Source organism: Amborella trichopoda, chromosome 7 (genome assembly GCF_054954075.1).
Source record: "Amborella trichopoda isolate Santa Cruz 75 chromosome 7, AtrichopodaSantaCruz75HAP2 v2.0, whole genome shotgun sequence".
Lineage (NCBI taxonomy): Eukaryota > Viridiplantae > Streptophyta > Magnoliopsida > Amborellales > Amborellaceae > Amborella > Amborella trichopoda.
Window position 1 is genome coordinate 11132293 of NC_142342.1, and position 10503 is coordinate 11142795.

Consider the following 10503-nt stretch of genomic DNA (forward strand, 5'->3'; position numbering starts at 1 on the left):
TTTTGGACCCAAATCCAGACTCAACACAGGTCGCGTCCAAGTCATTTGGGTCCGAGCGAACGGGTCTAAAACATGGACCCAGACCCAGAGGACGGTTGACCCACCGACCCGAGGGCCGACCCAACGCCATTGCCATCTAGTGCTTGTTTGAGTGGGAAATGATCTATTATCTCACTACCGAAGCACACTTATCAATGACAAAAAGTAGTAAAAGGAAAATCTCATTCTCAATTTCCATCATATCATGAGCTTTCTTTAACTTATTGCCACATTTGAGGTGAAGATATTTTTGGATTTCTATGACAGGAATTCATTGTAATATGAATTCGCCTTGAGATGGTTCTTATTAATAATCGTTTTTTAGAGAAATTTGCGCATATCCTAAATATTTGTTATTATAAAAGTCTTCTCAATTTTGTGTGTTTTACATTCAATACCTTTTTTTTTCTTTTTTTTTTTTCAATTATTTTAAAATGCCCCCCACTTCACCTTGAAGGTCCGAAGTGAAAACAAGGACATCTGAGGTCGACGAAATACTAGCATTTTGGACCTTCAAGTGAGAGCACTTCAGACCTTTAAGGTCCGAAATAAGTGTTTTATTACAGACCTTGAAGGTCCAAAAGTAAAATTTGACTTGTTTCAATGTTAATAAATTCTCACTCCTAAATGCACTTTGGACCTGCAAGGTCTGAAGTGCAAGTATTTTGTTGTATTGGGACCTCGAATGTCCAAAATCAAGAATTTTGTTGTCATTTTGGACCTTCAAAGTCGGAAGAGGTGGCATTGTGGAGAAAAAATTGAAAATTACTAAAAAGGGTATGAGCGTATGTAAAAAAAATTGAAGGGATTTTTATAAGAATAGATATTTAGGAGATGTGCACGTTAATTTCTTTTATTTACTTTTATTTACTTTTATTATAATTAGCATCATTCTTTCCTTAGTGGTTCAACAGGAGGCAAACCTTGGGTTCCGGGCTATTCATATAATTTGTTGAGTTTTTTTTCTTTGAAGGTTAATTTATTGAGGTTTTATGCAACCATTTTAGTTGTGTAAATGTGAGACCACCCATAGATAGGCAAGATGGTGTTTCCAAAAGGAAAAACGAACATAGGGACGAATGAGAAATCAAAGGGAGCCAATGATTCAAGATAAATGGTCTCTTTGTAGACAATCCTTTTAATTTGAACCTCATTTACGAAGCATTACTTTCCATTGAAAGACCATTCTATAAACCAGTTGGGTAACGTTTCTGATGCAGGTAGAATTTGTTTTTATCGGTTTGAATCTATCATGGACTAAAGTGAACCTTGGTGCATCTAAGTGGTAGAATGAAAACCCGGATTTTTGCGTGTGCGTGTGCATACGAGTGAGACAACTTAAACAGGAAAAGTGAATTCGTTTGTAGCGGTTATAGCTCATTAATTCAAAGGTACTTTTTGAAACCACAAGAGTGCATTTGAGCTCTAAGTTATCAGTTAAGAGTATGAAGGCCACATCACTGAAATCAAGGGCTTGAGCTTATCCACTGCAACAAAAATAAGGTATAAATGTAATTATATTTTTTATGAATTATTTAAAGGAAAATGATGTTATTGTAAATTGGAGAAGCAACAGTCTGAGAGGAAGTTAAAATATATTGAAATTTATGTTCACCAACCTCATGCAACCAACCGCAAGCAATGCCAACCAAAGAAATCAAGACAGATAAATATGGCTTGAAATATAAATCTATAAAGAGTTTGCATAGTAAGCCAACTAGATAAAGGCCAATATCCTCCTCATTTCATACAGAACAAAAGTTAAAAAATAAAATAAAAAGATAATATGACGTCAATGATAAGTTTTCCGGCATCACTATCCGAATTTCAGCATAGATTAAAAAGAAAAAGCTATCAAACACTGCAGTTGAGCTTCGAAACCACAGCCAAAATGCAGACTAAAAAAATGATCATCACCCAAAGGCTAAGAAGCTCAAGATTCACTCCAGAGAACCATCCCTCACAAGACATCTTTCACTCTTGGTACAACATTTTTTCTCACTCATGCTCTTGCCTCCCTCATCGCTCTTTCTTGTTGTCATATCCATCCCTCTAAAAACACCCTCCTGCATCTCTCATAACCACCTTACCATCCAACAAGATTAAACTGCTTACACCATGCAGAGTGTTGTTAACATGGATGTTAATACAGCCCCTACAACCGCCCAGTCCATGGTCACCAAGTGTATGGCTGAGATCCATGGTTGCACCTCTAATGTATGGCTGGGATCCATGGTCGTTTGATGAATGGATTGTAGATGATGGGGCCTTGTGGAGAACCTCACACAAGCGTTCAAGACTGCGGCTGAAACCTGCAATTGCTTCTTTCAACTCTGTCTCTTCAGTTGATGGGATTGTCATCTCTCTCTCTCTGCGTGATTTGTAGAAGCTCGAAGAGTTCTTTGATTATCATATTACTGTGAAATCTCTTTTTTTCTCCTTGTTCTATGCTTCCAACTGTTTCCAAGGCATCCTTTCCTTTATTTTTGGTTCTCTCTCTCCCCCCTTTCTATATTTTTTTAATCCTTTTGTCCTCTCATTTTCTTCGATGGCTTTGCCCCAAAGATACTTGGCTTTTGGTTATACCTTCCTTTCTAGGCCTCTAATAGGCCAATTGATTGCTGATAAAATCATGGCAGAAAATAACAAGCATCACTACTTTTAACATGCTGATGAAGCTGTAAATCTGGAATCTGAATTGTTTTCATGTTGAAATTCCAGTTTTAGGGTCGAAAAATTTGTATTCAGTACATTTTCAACAAAGGTCGTACATTTTCGCATAGTTTTTCATGAAATATGTTCTTCTACATCACTTCTGTGATATAGGGAACCAAATACCATTAACATTTCCAAAAAAAAAGAAAAAAGTAAATGGTATATTTGGTGGCCGTGAAAATATCATTAAAATAGATGAAACCCCTTACAAAATCAAAGGGCTTAAATTGTATTTAATAACATTTGCGAGCATGATTTTTTATTTTTTATTTTTATTTTCATTTTACTTAAATATATTCTCAAAAAAACAACTTCAATTGCACTTGTCCAATAGTTGAAATGGAGAATACAGAAGGCCATTTCAGTAATTTGATGTCCCAAGAGGGCTCACTCAGCTGAAGAAAATATCTCTAGTTCCACATTTCAAATAAGGAGCACACCATTCCGGTACCAGTAATGCAAAAAAGCAAGGGGCATTTTTTAAATTGATACATGCAATATTATTCCGCACTGCTAATACCATAATATGTTTTTTTTATGTGTTATGTAGAACAACTAGAGGTGCATTTGATTGAGGCCTCTTGTGAGATCAAATTATAGACATGCCCATGGTTGTTCCGCATTTTAAATTCTGAAGTAAGGCAACTTATGTATTTTCTACTTTCTTTTTTTTTTTTTAAGAGGTTTTTTATCTAATAAAAATGAAAAAGAAAATATATTTGCCCTTAAATGTTATAGAGGTAATTTAACCTCTTTGATGATTTTTTAATAATAAAACCCTGATCTAAAGCATCGTTTGAATCTGGGGTTTTATGTCCGGTGGATTTGTAGCTGTTTTAGGCAGCTTTCACCACCAATTTTGGATGGTTCTTCTCGCGGTTTTCAGGCATGTTCTCTATGCGGTCAGGTGGCCTCGAGTTGCAGAGAAGAAGAGAACGGTTCTGAGTGGGACAGAAGAAGAAATGTGCTGATGGCTCTAGAGTTGAAGAGGCAATTGGGTGCCTTTGAAGTTGCAGAGAATGAAGAAAGTAGTTTTGAATTGGAAAGAAGAGGAACATGAGTTAGGTGAAGTCCCTATAAAGAGGGGTAAGGTGATGGCTTTAGAGAGAGAACCAGAAAATGTATTTGAGAAAGAGAGAGAGGTTAGTTGATGGTTTCATAGAGAGAAATATTAGACCAAGAAATCTAGTTGAGAGAGAGTCCAGACCTGCAAAATTGACTATATACAGAGAACGAGATTAGACTTGGAAAACCAATTATAATGAAAGAGCTTACATCTGCGAAATCGATCACAGAGAAAGGCCTCGGACCTGCATAACGATCAGAGAGGGAGAATATTTTTTGTTTTTTACATGCACCCCATCCAATTATAGCCAAAGCCTCACGTCATGCTTTGGATAGCATTTCCAGCAATATCAACATTAAAAATTCAATACGCATTCCCTCCATAACGCAAATTCTTTTTATAGGAAACATGATTCAGTGGAATAATTTCCTCTAAACCTGATGAACATAAGGTTTAAGTATCCAAATAGTAAGTAAATATCAAACAATAGCACCTTTTCTTCGATACAAGTAATTGTAATAGCACCTTTAAATCTCACAGTAGCTCCGTGGGATCCAACATTTGTGGGGTCTTCATAATCACAACCTAAAGGCAACTTTTCTGAATGGCGATTACCGTTATTCATAACAGTAAAGGAGGATAGATAAATAACCCACAATATGTTTGATCACCCAAATGAGACTCAAAAAATATACCTAAACCACAGACTTTTGCAGAAGTGAATGTGCATCACAATTACCAAATGGGAGCATTAGGCATGAAATTGGCTGAAGGTGACTTTTTTTGTTTTAATTCATGACACGAGTGGAAGAGTGGGAAGCAAAGATTCTCTATGAAGTCCCCATAGAATATTATGCCCCAGGTCAAGGAGTGCCCTCCATCCCTATGTCAAGGGCTCCAAATCATTACGCTGAACATGTAGTCAATCTAGAACTTCTACATTGACTTACAGATGGAATCAAATATAGTTTTTTTTTTTTTTTCTGAAAGTGTTAACTATGATGGAATTGGATATCCTTTTTCAACTGCATAAGCAATTTTATGATTGCAAACCTGAATGCCAGCAGCTGGTACATAGAAACCTGATAAACTATATTAAATGCATAAGTGAACCTTTTTTTGGGTGAATAAATGCATAAGCAAACTTATGTAAGCAGCCTCAAACCCAGTAAATGTTGCATAGGAACTCTGTCATACTTTGCAACTATCATTCTGCAACTGATAAAGGTTCTAATGCAGGATCTTAGAACCATGACGATGCCCACCTCGTTTGTCTCATAGAGGAACAATGTTATATGTTCAACGGAATCTGTAAAGGATGCTGATGTGCAAATGGAAGTAAGTGATCCAGGCATACCAATAATCTGACATATATGACAATGAATACATACCAATGAGTGAGAAATACAAGAATATGAGAGAAAAAAGATAGAACTTGCATACAAACAAATACTAAAGAAGTAAAAGAAGCAAGACCTAAGAGCAAAAAGTTAAGAAAGAGAACCAATTCAAAGGAATCTGAACGCCCTCTCCAGACACAAAATCCGCCTTGCAATTACCTTCTCTATGCACCCTTGCAATTACCATCTCTACACACGTCACTTGAAAATTTCCTCTGTGATGATGGTTAATCACCACGATGATCCGTCTCTCTACAAGCTCATCTAATGATGTTAAGTGAATGCCTTCCACAATCAAGGCCCTAGAAAGAAACAGAAGAAACATTAAATCCTTGTCGGAAGATTAGATGAGCCCCTGTCTTCACCTCCTCAGAATCCCCATAAACAATAAACCACTTAAACGTGTTGTTAATCTTAACAGAAAATGGTGTTATTCGTAGGTAAAGGATCCTCATAAATGCTAATTTTTGTTTGTATTCTGATGGGCATCATGCCATATTCTTCAATGCCAATGAGCCCCTACCAATAAGGTTTATGCAGAATGTGATTGAATGTCATCAATTATCAATGTTGCAGGTGTGGCACCTATGCTATTTGCACAACTTGGACGTGTCGGTTACTTTAAAAGGACCTTCGTTGAGAAGGAATTGGAATACCAGCTTATGCATGAGAAGCATTTATAGAACTCGAGAAAATAGTTGCCTCAGCAGATTGAATTCCTACATAAGCTCTGTTTGCTTAGGTTGTCTTGTCCAGTTCCCTAGGCTGTCACACTTAAGGCTGGAGCATAGGCTTGGGCTGTTAGACCTGTGTAGCCTAAAGTGGTTTACTGATGTTAATTTGATTTGCTTAACCTTGATGGAGCCTGGAATTATTAGTATTTTGGGAGGGTTCGGCTAGCTTTTTATTTTCGGTAAACCTAGAGCTAGTTAACTTTCCCTTTGCTCTCTAAAATACATAAACCCCTGCCATGTTAAGAATTAAATAATATAGTATCCCCATATACATGTGTATATATATATATATACTGGAAAGCATGGACCATGGGATCACCATTACTAGGGGGGTTACTAGTGGTTGCAACACCCCCAATTAAAGTCTTAGCTGGAGAGGGAATGGGCCCTGGTTGGACCACAGGCTCTCAGGCCAGCTTCGAGTCACATGTTAAGGCCCATGGGCTGGACCAGGACAGGGTATGGAAGGCCAGGCGAGGCTGCGACCAGCACAAGCCCAGCCCAGCCCAAGCCCAGCACAAAATTTTCAAATTATTAGATATCACAAAATCTAAGTAATTTTTCCATTTTTTATATAGGACCCAGTTTTATTTTGTGGATCCGGACCGGGGGCTTGGGCCTCAATTTTCATGAATACAGGTCGGACCTGTGCTGGGCCCGAAATTAAATTTCAGGCCAGGTACAGCCCGGGCCTACCTTACACTGTTTTGGGCTGGTAAGGACAGGGCTGTCCAGGCCTGAAACCAGCCTGTTAATAGCCCTATTGTTAGAGGTCTAATGAGGGGCTACGTACCGAAACGATGACTCTCGAACTAACTCTTCAAAAGTTGCCCCAGTATGAAGACTTATTTGCCGCCTTTGGTGCATGATCGCCAATTCTTGGAGAATTCACCATGCTGAATACTCTGGCTGTTTAGGTTGTACAGGTTGTGCAAACTCGATGATAATTACCCCAATTTGCCATCCAACCAACATTTAAGGTGTAACGGGTTGTGAAAACCTGATGATCATTGATCCCATATTGGTTATAGAGGAATATGCAAGTTAGGGTGCCTGACTATGGTCCAATGCTTGCTTTTGGAAGGCTGGATATTTGATTTCAAAACCCCAATGGAGAATAGAAGAATCCCACATGGATTAATGAAGAGAAGCAGATGATGCTTTTAAATGTGGTCTTACTGATGCCATTGATTCTGAATTGGACTCAGTAGGCATCAGCTGGGCATGGTTGAAAGGCATCACAATTAAACCACACAAAAAGGCTTGATTGATTTTCCGTACATCTCTATGGTTCAAGGTTATAACTTCAGGATACCCCAACGAAGAAAAGTATGAAATGATTAGTTCTTCTGCATGCTCACAAGAGCCTTAACCAAACCAACCAATATCAGCAGCCTAAGGACTCTATGCACTTAGTGAGGTGCCATTAGAGTAGGGGAATATGTAGAGAGGCGCTCATCTTAACTATAAAGGCTAGTTGCCCCTCCCATCCTTAACGTCAGACAAGGGTGTTCTCAAAAATGATTGAAAAGCCTTGAATGGGATGTGTGCAGAAAAGACTCACATGTGGAAACCAACATGTGGTCCACTGTATTTTCAGCAGGCAGCAGGCAGCAAATCACAGCGAATCAAGGCAAAACAAGGTTCTCATATCTCAAACTCAGGAAATAGGCTTGAATTATGATAAAGAGCACATGGACAAAAGCATGCCATAAGGGGCACAAACATGGCATGAGTAAGACACAATGTCCTATATGTGGTACAAACCATGCCACTGCAAAAGGTTCATGCCAAAGAACTGTTTTATATATTTCTGATGTTCGGGACCAGAACAACAGCAGGACATGAAGTTTAAAAGCTATTTTTGATCATTACTATGTGACTTCTATCTTAGCTATCTCCATGGAAGGCGTCAAACTGTATATATGCAAATTCAAAAAACACGATGTCTCCTTTTTCAATTGCCACATGCAAACTGAGTTGAAAGCTCACCCTTTAGAGAAGGTGGTTTATAAGAATAGGGTCTAGTCAAAGTCCAATTAAAAACAGAAAAACAGAGTAATATTGCAAACTCTCCTCTATGAAGCACCAGCTCCAGTAGCTAGACTTTGCCAAAGTTTGTATAAAAAAGACATTAATACAATAACTTCGTAAAAAAGAGAAATAACTAACAAAGCTTACATAGAAGAAGTAATGAATAAAATAAATAAGTTTTAAAGCATAGAAATCAAAAGAGAATAAAACTCAAAAGAAACAAATCTAAACCTTGAACAGGAAATAGAAAAATGGAATAAAGAAACAAAATTGCAAACCAAAACAGAAAATAAGAAAATAAAAGATGACAAGAGAAATAAAAGTATCAAGCCAGGCCCATGAGCCCAACACCTGAGTTGGCGCCTTGGATTATACTAATGGATTAGATATTGGTCTCCTCTAAATTAAAAAGAGCTTGGATTGATGCTTGAATCCTCAAGGATCTATCTAAAGCTTAAAACATTGAGTATATTGAAGGCTTGAAGGAAGGATTTCTTGAGCTATAAGAGCTTCCTCTAACAATTTTACAGGCTCTAAGAAGATTTGGAGATATCTTAATTTTCTAGGAGTGCTTTTAATTTGCTCCTTAAAGCTTTTCTGGGGATCCCACGAAGCTCTAGGTGCATGGACTCAAATATTACCCCTTTCTAATAAGAATCTAATAGGTTACCATGCAGATGACTGATTTGGAATTAGAACAATATTTTTTGAACAGGACCATCATCATCATTAGAGCCTTCTCCCAGCTATTTGGGGTCGGCTACACAAATCTCGATCCGTTATTCTGCTCTATCAAGGGTCATACCCTCAGTGAGGCCAGAAGTCCCCACGTTTTTCTCACTACTTCCAACCATGTCATTTTGGGTTTAGGCCTTACCTTTTTTTAGCCTTATGCTTGAACCAACTTGTGCTTCATAACAGATGTTGTACTAGGTCTATGCTGCATATGGCCAGCCCACCTATGTTTACTTTCTCTCTTCTTATTACATTTTGGAGAGCCATACCTAAGTTCTTTCGAATGTACTTAATTCGAATTCTATCCCTTCTTGTCTTATCACTCATCCATATCAACATCCTCATCTCAGCTACATTCATCCTATGGGTATGTTGCTTCTTGACCACCCAACATTCCAACTCATAAAGCAAAGCTGATCTCAAAGTTGTTCTATAGAACTTTCCCTTAAGCTTCATTGGTGTATGTGGTGATCACATAAAAATCCAGTTGCACATCTCCACCACGTCCGCCAGCTCTAATTCTATGTGTGACATCTTCCTCAATCTCTTCATTTTCTTGGATTATTGACCCAAGATATCGATAATCCATGACCAATTAGTCATTAAATTGTTTATGCCCATTACTTTCTAACCGTAGATTGGATTTAAGTGGATCTTGATCCAATGGAAAGCTTATGCAATTCTAAGAATTTGATTTATTATATAAATCACTTTTAATAAGGAAAATTGGTGGTGGAGCGATGACGTTCAAAAGGCTATTAACGAAAACGATCATGTTCCAGAGCTTGGCAATAGAATATAAATTATCAAATCTGAAAAGAATATAAAAATAACAAGAAGAACGCTAGGTAAATAGTAAGGTTAGGCTTAAGGTATATGATGATCTATTCAACAAATTGGGCACAAGAGAAGACGAAAAAAAAATGTCTTCAAACGAGCGAAAATGAGAGACAAGAAATATAAGGGGATTTAGATCATGTTAAATGCATTGAGAGTGAGAAACAAAGGATCTTTGTGACGGATGGCGAAGTCAATAAAAGATGGAGAATTTATTTAAAAAATGGTTAAAAGATGACCACTCTGGGAGCACAATGTTAAGAGGAACCTTTAACATAAATGAGGTTAGAAGTCACACACATTCGTAAGATTAGGATATTTGAAGTGAAAAAAGCTTTGAAAAAAATGAAGATAGGAAAAACTTTAGGACCGAATGGTATTTCAATAGAGTTTGGAGTTGCATAGGAGAGATTGGCATATTTTAGTTGTTCAACAAGATTTTAAGAACAAAGAAAATGCCAGACGAGTGGAGAAAAAGTATTGCGGTACTAGTTACAAGAACAAATGATACATACAGAATAGTACAAACTATGAAGGGATCAAACTTATGAGCTACACTATGAACAGTGGGGCAGAGTAATTGAGCAAAGCTTACAACATGAAATGATCGTATTAGAAAAGCAGTGTTTTATGCCAAGGAGGTCAACAATTAAGAAGTTTAGGGAGAAGAAAAAAGACCTCCACATGGTCTTTATTGATTTCGCGAACGCAACGATAGGTATCTAGAGAGTTATTTTGGTGGTTGTTGAAAAAGAAAGAAGCCTCTAGAAGACATATTGACATGGTGAGGGATATGTACAAGGGAACGCTAACTAGTGTGAAGACAACAGTGGAGAAACAAGTGAGTTTTCAATGACAGTGGACATATATCAGGGGTCAATGTTGAGCTCATATTTTTTAGCTTTGTTATGACGAGTTAACTAGGCATCTAAAGGATGATGTA

The 10503-nt window shown here is 37.6% G+C and overlaps 1 long non-coding RNA gene across 1 annotated transcript; it reads right to left on the bottom strand.

Annotated features, from left to right (window-relative positions):
• Positions 1-1782: 1782 nt before the first annotated feature.
• Positions 1783-9485, bottom strand: LOC148781253 (uncharacterized). Its single transcript, XR_016058933.1, has 2 exons — positions 6748-9485; positions 1783-5522 (listed from the first exon to the last, which is right to left on the bottom strand). It is a non-coding gene; the product is annotated as an uncharacterized LOC148781253 (long non-coding RNA).
• Positions 9486-10503: the final 1018 nt, after the last annotated feature.